The 8,653-nt window shown below is 35.7% G+C and overlaps 1 pseudogene; it reads left to right on the forward strand.

Moving 5' to 3' along the window:
• Positions 1 to 6,317: 6,317 nt before the first annotated feature.
• On the forward strand, positions 6,318 to 7,340 carry LOC140604130 (ferritin light chain pseudogene; annotated as a pseudogene).
• Positions 7,341 to 8,653: the final 1,313 nt, after the last annotated feature.

An 8,653-nucleotide genomic window follows, 5' to 3' on the forward strand; every position in this document is an offset into this window, starting at 1 on the left:
TAAATTACTGAATTCCATTGAGACCTGTTTCTACACAGTTAAATGCAAAGATTGAATTAGACCTGTGTTTTTAAAAACTGAACTTAAGGGTTCACTAGGGTTTTATAGATAGATATCTGGGGACTTTGTGAGGAGAAAACTGGTATTAAGATCTAAATTGAATAGCCAACTGCCATGATGGGAAGTAATGTAACTTGTGCAGGTCTCATGCCTCCAAAGATTCCAGGAATGGACAACAACAAAGCCTTTATGATAGATCTATTTTTTTTTTTCTTACCTTAAGAAATAGACATCCAGCTACAGAAAGTTCACCTTATTTAAAGGGGGCATAAATCAGATTGTTTATCCTAAGCCTAGTTGTCATCAGAGATGACATCAGGGTGGGCACAATGAGCAACTCTTGCACGATGGACAACTCTTGCAATAGTTTCCCTGGGTGAGGGGCTCCTATGTTTCCTACTAGGGGTAGCATTTAGCTATGACAGAGGCCTACAGTGTGGAGCTTGTGGTATATGATGTTTCAGGAACTTCTGGGTAATAATTGGATCAGTATTGGAAATACTGGGGAAGTAGTCAGGATGGAAAAGTAGCAATGGTAGCAGGAATTCTATCTGCCAGAAATAGAGATGCAAACTCCAATTTTACTGACTTAAACAAGCACTAAGTAACAATGATGATGGTGCCAACTATGTCAGTTGATCATTTGTTATTTAACAATAATTTTCCCAAAGATGGAAGTAAAGTGTTTTAGTCTTGCAGAATTCATATATTAGTATAACATTTTGCTTTGACTTATGACAGAGGAATGAGTTTGGTAACCGAAAGCTTGTTGATCTAACAAAATTTAAAATTAGCTATGTTTCCACGTAACAATCTTATTTTTTACTTTTTAAAATTAAAAGGAAAAATTTCTCTATTGTAGGTCAGCTAGTAAAGTTGATACGTAATATTGTTCTTTGTATCATCTGCCATATGTTTATAGTACAAAAATCAGATTGCTGCATTCACAATAGAAATGAACAAGCATCTCATTACATGAATCACTATGTAACAACTAATAATACTGTGATAATTAATGTTATATGTTAATTTGACTAGATCATAGGATGCCCAGATATCTCATTGACTATTTCTGGGTGTGTCTGAGAGAATGATTCCAGAAGAGATTGGCATGAGTTGGTGATCTGAGTTAAGGGTCTGTCTGCATCTAGTGCACCGAGGGCCTGAACAGAACAAAAATGTGGAGGAATGAAGGATTCATTCTCTTTTCTCAATCCGTCTCTTTCTCTCTCACTCCCCATGACTTTTTGGACATTGATTTGTCCTGCCCTTGGCATTCCTGCTTCTCAGGCCTTTAAACTGACTAGAATCTACACCATTGGCTTTTCAACTCTCAGTCCTCTAACTTCAGCATTGGCCTTACTGGGTCTCCTGCTTACAGAATGTAGATTATGGGCTTCTCAGCCTCCATAATTCTATGAGTCAGTACCTTATAGTTAATTCCTAACTAGCCAAAATACACAAAATAAAATTCTAGAGAAGATATTTTAGAGTGTCACTTCAATATTATTACTCCTAAAGTCTTATGCTTTTTAAGAAACAGAAGAAAATTGGGGATCCCTGGGTGGTTCAGCGGTCTGGCGCCTTCCTTTAGCCCAGGGTGCGATCCTGGAGTCCCAGGATCGAGTCCCACATCAGGCTCCCTGCATGGAGCCTGCTTCTTCCTCTGCCTGTGTCTCTGCCTCTCTCTCACTCTGTGTCTATCATAAATAAATAAATCTTAAAAAAAAAAAAAAGAAACAGAAGAAAATTATATATATATAATATATATATAAATTACTATAACTATAAATAAATTATCAGCCAATTGTTTGGCTAGTTATATTTGAGCAAGTGTTTTCTGTTGTTAAGGAAATTTTTGTTAGCACAAAAATTACATGTTGTTAAGTTTTGATGAATTTATAATGTTCATGTATTTCAAATTGTTACACATTTTAAAGTTACTTTTAAGGTTATTATATATTGCATCACCCACATGTCAGGATAAAGAGATAAGTTTTAGAAAACAGAATGGAAAGCTATCAGAGAAATAAATGAAAGAAAATCTTCTGCATTATTTGAATACATTTTTGAAGAAGTAAATAGAATGCTATAAAAAGATTTCAGAGCTATTAGTCTTAGTATAGTGTGGCACTATTATGCCACTGATGAAGAAGAGTGTGAATTTAGCCTCTACCTTCATGTCAACCATAAGTGATACATTTCAGGAAAAATTGGGATAAAATATACTTAAAGAATCCATTAAACCAAATATATTTTCTGAGGACTGGGTACTTGATGATGTAATTTGAATATTAAGAAATGGAAAAATTTTAAATTACCAAATGATGAAACAGACTTCAGAAGCATAATAAATTCTTCTAAATTGCTAAAAATATACCAGATCCTTGTTACTTTATTACAAACCAAAGGGTTCTATATTTTTTTATTTTACAAATTAGGCAGGGATGGAAAATATTTAATTTAAGAATAAGAAGGGGCAAAACATAGGCAGCATGTATCAAATGGTCTTGGCAAACATGAAAAGAGTGAAAAGAGTGGTAAGTATTCAACATTTAAGTCCAGCAAACTATTGAAGCTTCCTAAATAGATAGTAAATTAGAGGAAGAATATTGACAAAATCTCATTGATCAAATTTTATACAGTTAGTTTTTCCTAAAGCAACAACTAGTGTGTAGAGGATAATCCAAGAAACTCTATGATGTATCATGGATTTTCTTCCGTTGCAGAAAAGCTATCCAAATGAACATTTGAGTTATTTTATCCAGTAAAAATATAAAATTGTCTCCCTTTACCACAGTTTCACTTTCAGTGGTTTCAGTTACTAGCGATCAACTGTGGTCCAGAAGCAGATGATCCTCCTTCTGACATATGGTCAGGAGGTCAGCGATAGCCTAACACTAAGACACAATCCCTATGTTATTTACGCTTCATCTCATCACACAGACATTTTATCATCTCACAGCATCACAAGAAGAAGGATGAGTACAATAATAAGATATTTTGAAAGAGAGACCACAGTCACATAACTTCGATTACTATTCTGGTTTAAAGCATCCACATGGGCTCTTCGAATGTATCCCATGTAGATATAGGGGGGACTATTATAATCATAGAACAATATTCTTGGAAGAATATGTAAAGGAAAAAAAAAACTCTTAACCTAGACATAAAAATATAACTTGAGGTGTCAGAGGTATAATATACTGTACATATAATAGGAGAACAGATAGAAGATAATCAAAATGGTTAAAGATATTTTATATTTCTTGTTCTGTGTGTTGTCTAAATTTAGTGGTAAACAATGAAGTAAAAATATTTACTCTGATACATTTTAAGAAATTTTTCAGTGAGCAAATGTTGAAAGATACTAAAAATTCATTTACCTGCATAAATTTGCAACCATTGTCACAAAGGCAATGGGAAAGTTGAATTGATGCTTTTGTGTCACAGAATACTCATTAGAGGATCCTATTCTAATTCTCTTGTAGAAATTGTTGATGTATTAATAAGATCTAGATTCCATGATGAAAAACAAAGATATATTTTAAAAATATATACATTTAGAATTGATTTGTTCTTCACTAATGATATTTTAAGCAAAATTGATATTATAGGCAAAATGATACATGAACAAAAGTCAATGTAAAATAATCACTGAAATCATTGAAGAGATTATGAAATTCTTTGAAGAATACAAGTTGTTGATGTTTATGGAAATATTATTGATGCCAAATAAATTACAGATCATCATAGACACCAATCTCTCCAATTCAAAACCACACTAGGAAAAGAATAAAAAAGACTCATGACTCATTTTGAGTGTGAATCTCACAATCAGCACATTTATGATCTAAACATAATCTCAAAATCAATTTTTTTCTCATGTCAAATGCAAATTTTTCCTTACAAAAAATTTGTTGTGTTGAAAGAATTATTTTTTTAAATTTATTTTTTATTTTTTGAAAGAATTAATTTTTATGCATTTAACATGACATATACATTCACCAGGAAGTTGACTAATGGGTATAGTAAGTACTATTGATGAAACCTTTATTCTTGAAGAACTAAAATGCTTAAATTTTATAAGACCTAAGGTAGCATTCATTATAGTTTTGCAATATATATTTGGACACAAACTTGCCGGATAACATAAAATATATTAAAAATTACTTAAGGTCCCCTCTGTTATATGACTAAAATCTACATTTGTTTGTTTGTTTGTTTGTTTTTTTAATGGAAAACAAATACTGGAGCAAATATGACTGGAAATTGTAATAAACACATTTATTTCCATGCAAACAAGCTACATAACTCTTTTACAACAAATTATTATATTCTAGTGATCTTACACTTAATAATTACAAATTCAAATTTGTTATATTATTTTCAAATTTCGATTTATAGAATTTACATTACCTCACAAGTCAACATACAGAATGACTGTATGTTCCTTATCATTGTTCTTATTTTTAAAAAAATACCTTTCACCCTTTCTTCAACTTGAAGGTGTGAGGTTGTTTTGTTTTGTTTTAATTTCCCCAAAGCCAGTCTGCTCCAAATTCTCCCCTTTACTTTTCAAGAGCCTTCTTTGGGGTACCTAGATCATAGAATTTTAAGTCATTGTCAGGATAGAAGATATGATGTAGCGTAAGTTTCCATCAGATGAAGAAATGAAGAAGAAAGTGTTGTGTTTTGTAAATGGGGTCAGAAGAAAGGTGACTAGGAGGAGACCACTGTGGAAATAAGGAGGGGCAGGGGAGTTGCTTAAAGAAGCAGGAAAGAAAATATTTGATTTTTTAAATGCACTGTGTATTTTCCAAATAGCAACAGATGTCCAAAAACACTGTTTTAAAACTGAAATATACTAAGGTAGTTTTAGTGCCAAATTGAAGATTCCATTACCCTGCCTTCTTTTCACCAATGAGCTGGAATGAGAAATCTGGATTAGAGATTTTTTTCTGGTAAAAACACAAGTTACATATTTGAGCCATCTAAATTATAGTGTGTAACTGTAAACTCATGCTACATTAATATTTATTTAACACCTATTATGCTTTAATGATACTCTAATACTTTTACATCTATTCAATTATTGTTAATAAAAATTTATGAAGGTTTAAAGAAATTAAGCAAATGCCCAAATCATAGAGAAATTCTTGCCCCACCAGACAGTTGTGCTCTTTGCAGTTTACTTTTAAAAACATGTATAATTATTTCTGGAGAAAGAAAAGCAGATGGGAGTGAAAGGGGGAAAGAAAAAGAGGCCCAGGCAGAAAGAGGGAAGGAGGAAAGGAAGAAAGGAAAGAAGAGGGAGAGAAGCAAGAGGGAAGGAAGGAAATGATCCCCATACTTGGATTTAGAAGTATAAATATTAATGAGAAAGATGTGAAGATATCAGAACTTCTCAAATTACTGTCCACTTAGTCAAAGCAAATGGTAACTGGAAAGGAAAAAAAAAAGGAGAAGACATACCCAAAGGATAAAGAGATTGTATGGGGTAACTGGATTCTAAAAGTAAGTTTTTTATTTATTTATTTTTTGTCTATGATTAGGTTCTATTGTATGACCGAGCTTGTAAAAGGAATATTAGAGAGTAGCTTTTAAGAATGATAAAGACTAAGATAAATGCCAAAAAAAGAGTTTGAAAATTGTAATTCTAATTTTCACCATGATAATATGGGTTTAGAGAGAATAGCACTATCAGATGGATTTATCACAGGTTGATGGTGTCCAAACAGTGACAATGGATAGCTTGATTTCAACTAGAGGGAAAAAACACAGAAGCAATGGGTTTTTGTCTCAATACTAAAAATGGTCCACGTTTTATACCAGTGACTTATATGGGAGGACATGGGAAACGTTTGAATTTGGAAATTACATAAAACTGAGAGACAGTAGAATATTGCCTGACAAAAATTAGAGGCAAGTTGATGCAATATGTTGCTGTGATAAATATAGAAAGAAAATATAAACCATTCTGTAGTCTATTTAAAAAAACACACAAAAACTTTGCAAGTATAAAATGAGAGATATAAAGCTTAGACCAGGTGACCTAAGGTACATTTAAAGGGTACATTACCTCACAAGAGGAAATACCATGACTAGTTGTGTATGTTACTCATTCCAAGAGATGAGGAAAACAAGCAAAGGATAGATTTGGAAAGAGTGACCAGTTCAGGGTTATAGAGCATTGGAAGCTCTTTAGCAGCCAGGCTTCATTCACATTGCCCTGTATTATTATTTAAAAGCCTATGTGGTGAAAAGTCAACATGCTCAGTAAGAGCTCAAGTTCTGTGGAAATAGTGTTAATGAATAGAAATTGCGGAGCAACTGAATTTTTACTTAATATAAGGCAGTATTGGCGGTGCTTTCGGCGGTCCTGCGGATCTGTCTCTTGCTTCAACAGTGTTTGGACGGAACAGACCCAGGGACGCCCCTTCTACCAGCCAACGGCCACCCTCCAACCTTTTTTCCAGTCGCAACCTTCGGAGCCATCTTCCTGGCCATCTTCTGCCACCGGCAGCGAACACCCAAGTTTGAATTTAATTCCTTGTCCAGGATCAACCATGAGCTCCCAGATTCGTCAGAATTATTCTACCGAGGTGGAGGCCGCCGTCAACCGCCTGGTCAACATGCACCTGCGGGCCTCCTACACCTACCTCTCTCTGGGCTTCTATTTCGACCGTGACGATGTGGCTCTGGAGGGTGGGGGCCACTTCTTCCGCGAGTTGGCTGAGGAGAAGCGCGAGGGCGCCGAGCGTTTCTTGAAGATGCAAAACCAGCGCGGCGGCCGCGCCCTCTTCCAGGACGTGCAGAAACCGTCCCAAGATGAGTGGGGGAAGACCCTGGACGCCATGGAAGCCGCCCTGCTTCTGGAGAAGAGCCTGAACCAGGCCCTTCTGGATCTGCATGCCCTGGGTTCTGCCCGCGCGGATCCCCATCTCTGTGACTTCCTGGAGAACCACTTCCTAGATGAGGAGGTAAAACTCATCAAGAAGATGGGCGACCACCTGACTAACCTCCGCAGGCTGGCCACCCCCCAGGCTGGGCTGGGCGAGTATCTTTTCGAAAGGCTCACTCTCAAGCACGACTAGGAGCCCCTGGAGACCAGCAGCCTTTGAGGGGCTCCTCTGGCAACCCCCCGGTGCCAGGGCTTGTGCCTGAACCTTTTCCCATGCAGCCACTAGGCAGCTTTTTAACCATTCTGGAGCCCTTTCCCAAAACGTGGACCAAATGGAGACAATAAAGCTTTTTGCAGCAAAAAAAAAAAAAAAAAATATATATATATATATATATATATATATATATATATATATATATATATATATATGGCAGTATTTCTCATAAACACAATTGCCTGAATGAGCCACTTCGGGAGGTAGTAGGTTTCCCATCCCTAGAGGTCTTCAAATAGAAGTTTAATGACGCATTGGGGGAACATATTTGATATTGTTCATTGCTTTGTCACTTGTTCCCAAAAGAGAATTTGACACCCATTAGCCATCAACAAATTTTTATTGAAAGAATGATGGAATAGAAAAAGGTTATTGATAACTAACATTTATGGAGTCCTCATTATTGGTCAGTCAGAGTTAATTTTTCAAAACTTTATAGGAAGAGGCAAGTACTATTTAATTTCTGCAGCTCAAGACAATGAAGGTATTACAGGGAAAGACAAAGGAAAGTGAGTGGAAAAGATGGAATTCTGACTGTGGTATATCAGCCTCCTGAGCCAGTGTCAAGTGTCTGAAGGTGGTTAATTTAAATAATACATAAAGCTCTTTCACCAAACATTCTCTGATATATGCTGTTAATAATTAAACAAGGAGGCCATTAGACTGAGGTGGTTCTAATACCTTAGTATCCTTTGTAAAGCAAACCAAAACCTCAGCCTACAAATGCCTCAAGGTTAACAAATCAAAACACAAGAACAACCAATCATAGCCAGCTAGGCTTTTCCAAATACGGCAAGTGCTTAAACTGTAGCCAATCAAATAATTTTCTCGTTTGGCTTCTTCCTTTCCTCTCTGAAAGTCTCTCCCCTAGCTTTTGTCAGTGGAGTGCTCCAACCACTTTCAGTCTGTCACTACCTGATTGGAATGGGTTCCTGCTCGGATAAACTCTTAAAATTTTTAATATACTTACTTTATCTTTTAAGAATGCCAATAGGAAGGGCTTGAATTTACCAACACTTACTACATTGGATCCAATTTGCTTACTCTGTTTGTTAACATTAAAATGGAGGTGTGGGGATTTGGTCTCTGAGACAATTAAATATGTTGTGGGAATTTTAATTAATTAGCAGGAAAAAGCACAAGAATGTATGTAGTTAGGCAGACTAGTATAGTATATGAGTTCAAGTAGCTGGAGGCCAGGGTGGCTGTGGGGCTTTATTATTTTGGATGACTAGAAGAATTGTAAGGAGACAATGGAAGCTGGAGCCAATGACAGATTCTACTATTTTGCAATTTTGCCTGATTTAAACTGCTGGTTAGATTTTGAGGATTAATGTAGAATGTCAACTCTTGAGGCCTGATTTAATTCCTTACTAATATCTATATCCTCTGAGTCTTGCACAATGACTTCAGCA

This window comes from Canis lupus, chromosome 14 (assembly GCF_048164855.1).
Source record: "Canis lupus baileyi chromosome 14, mCanLup2.hap1, whole genome shotgun sequence".
Classification (NCBI taxonomy): domain Eukaryota; kingdom Metazoa; phylum Chordata; class Mammalia; order Carnivora; family Canidae; genus Canis; species Canis lupus.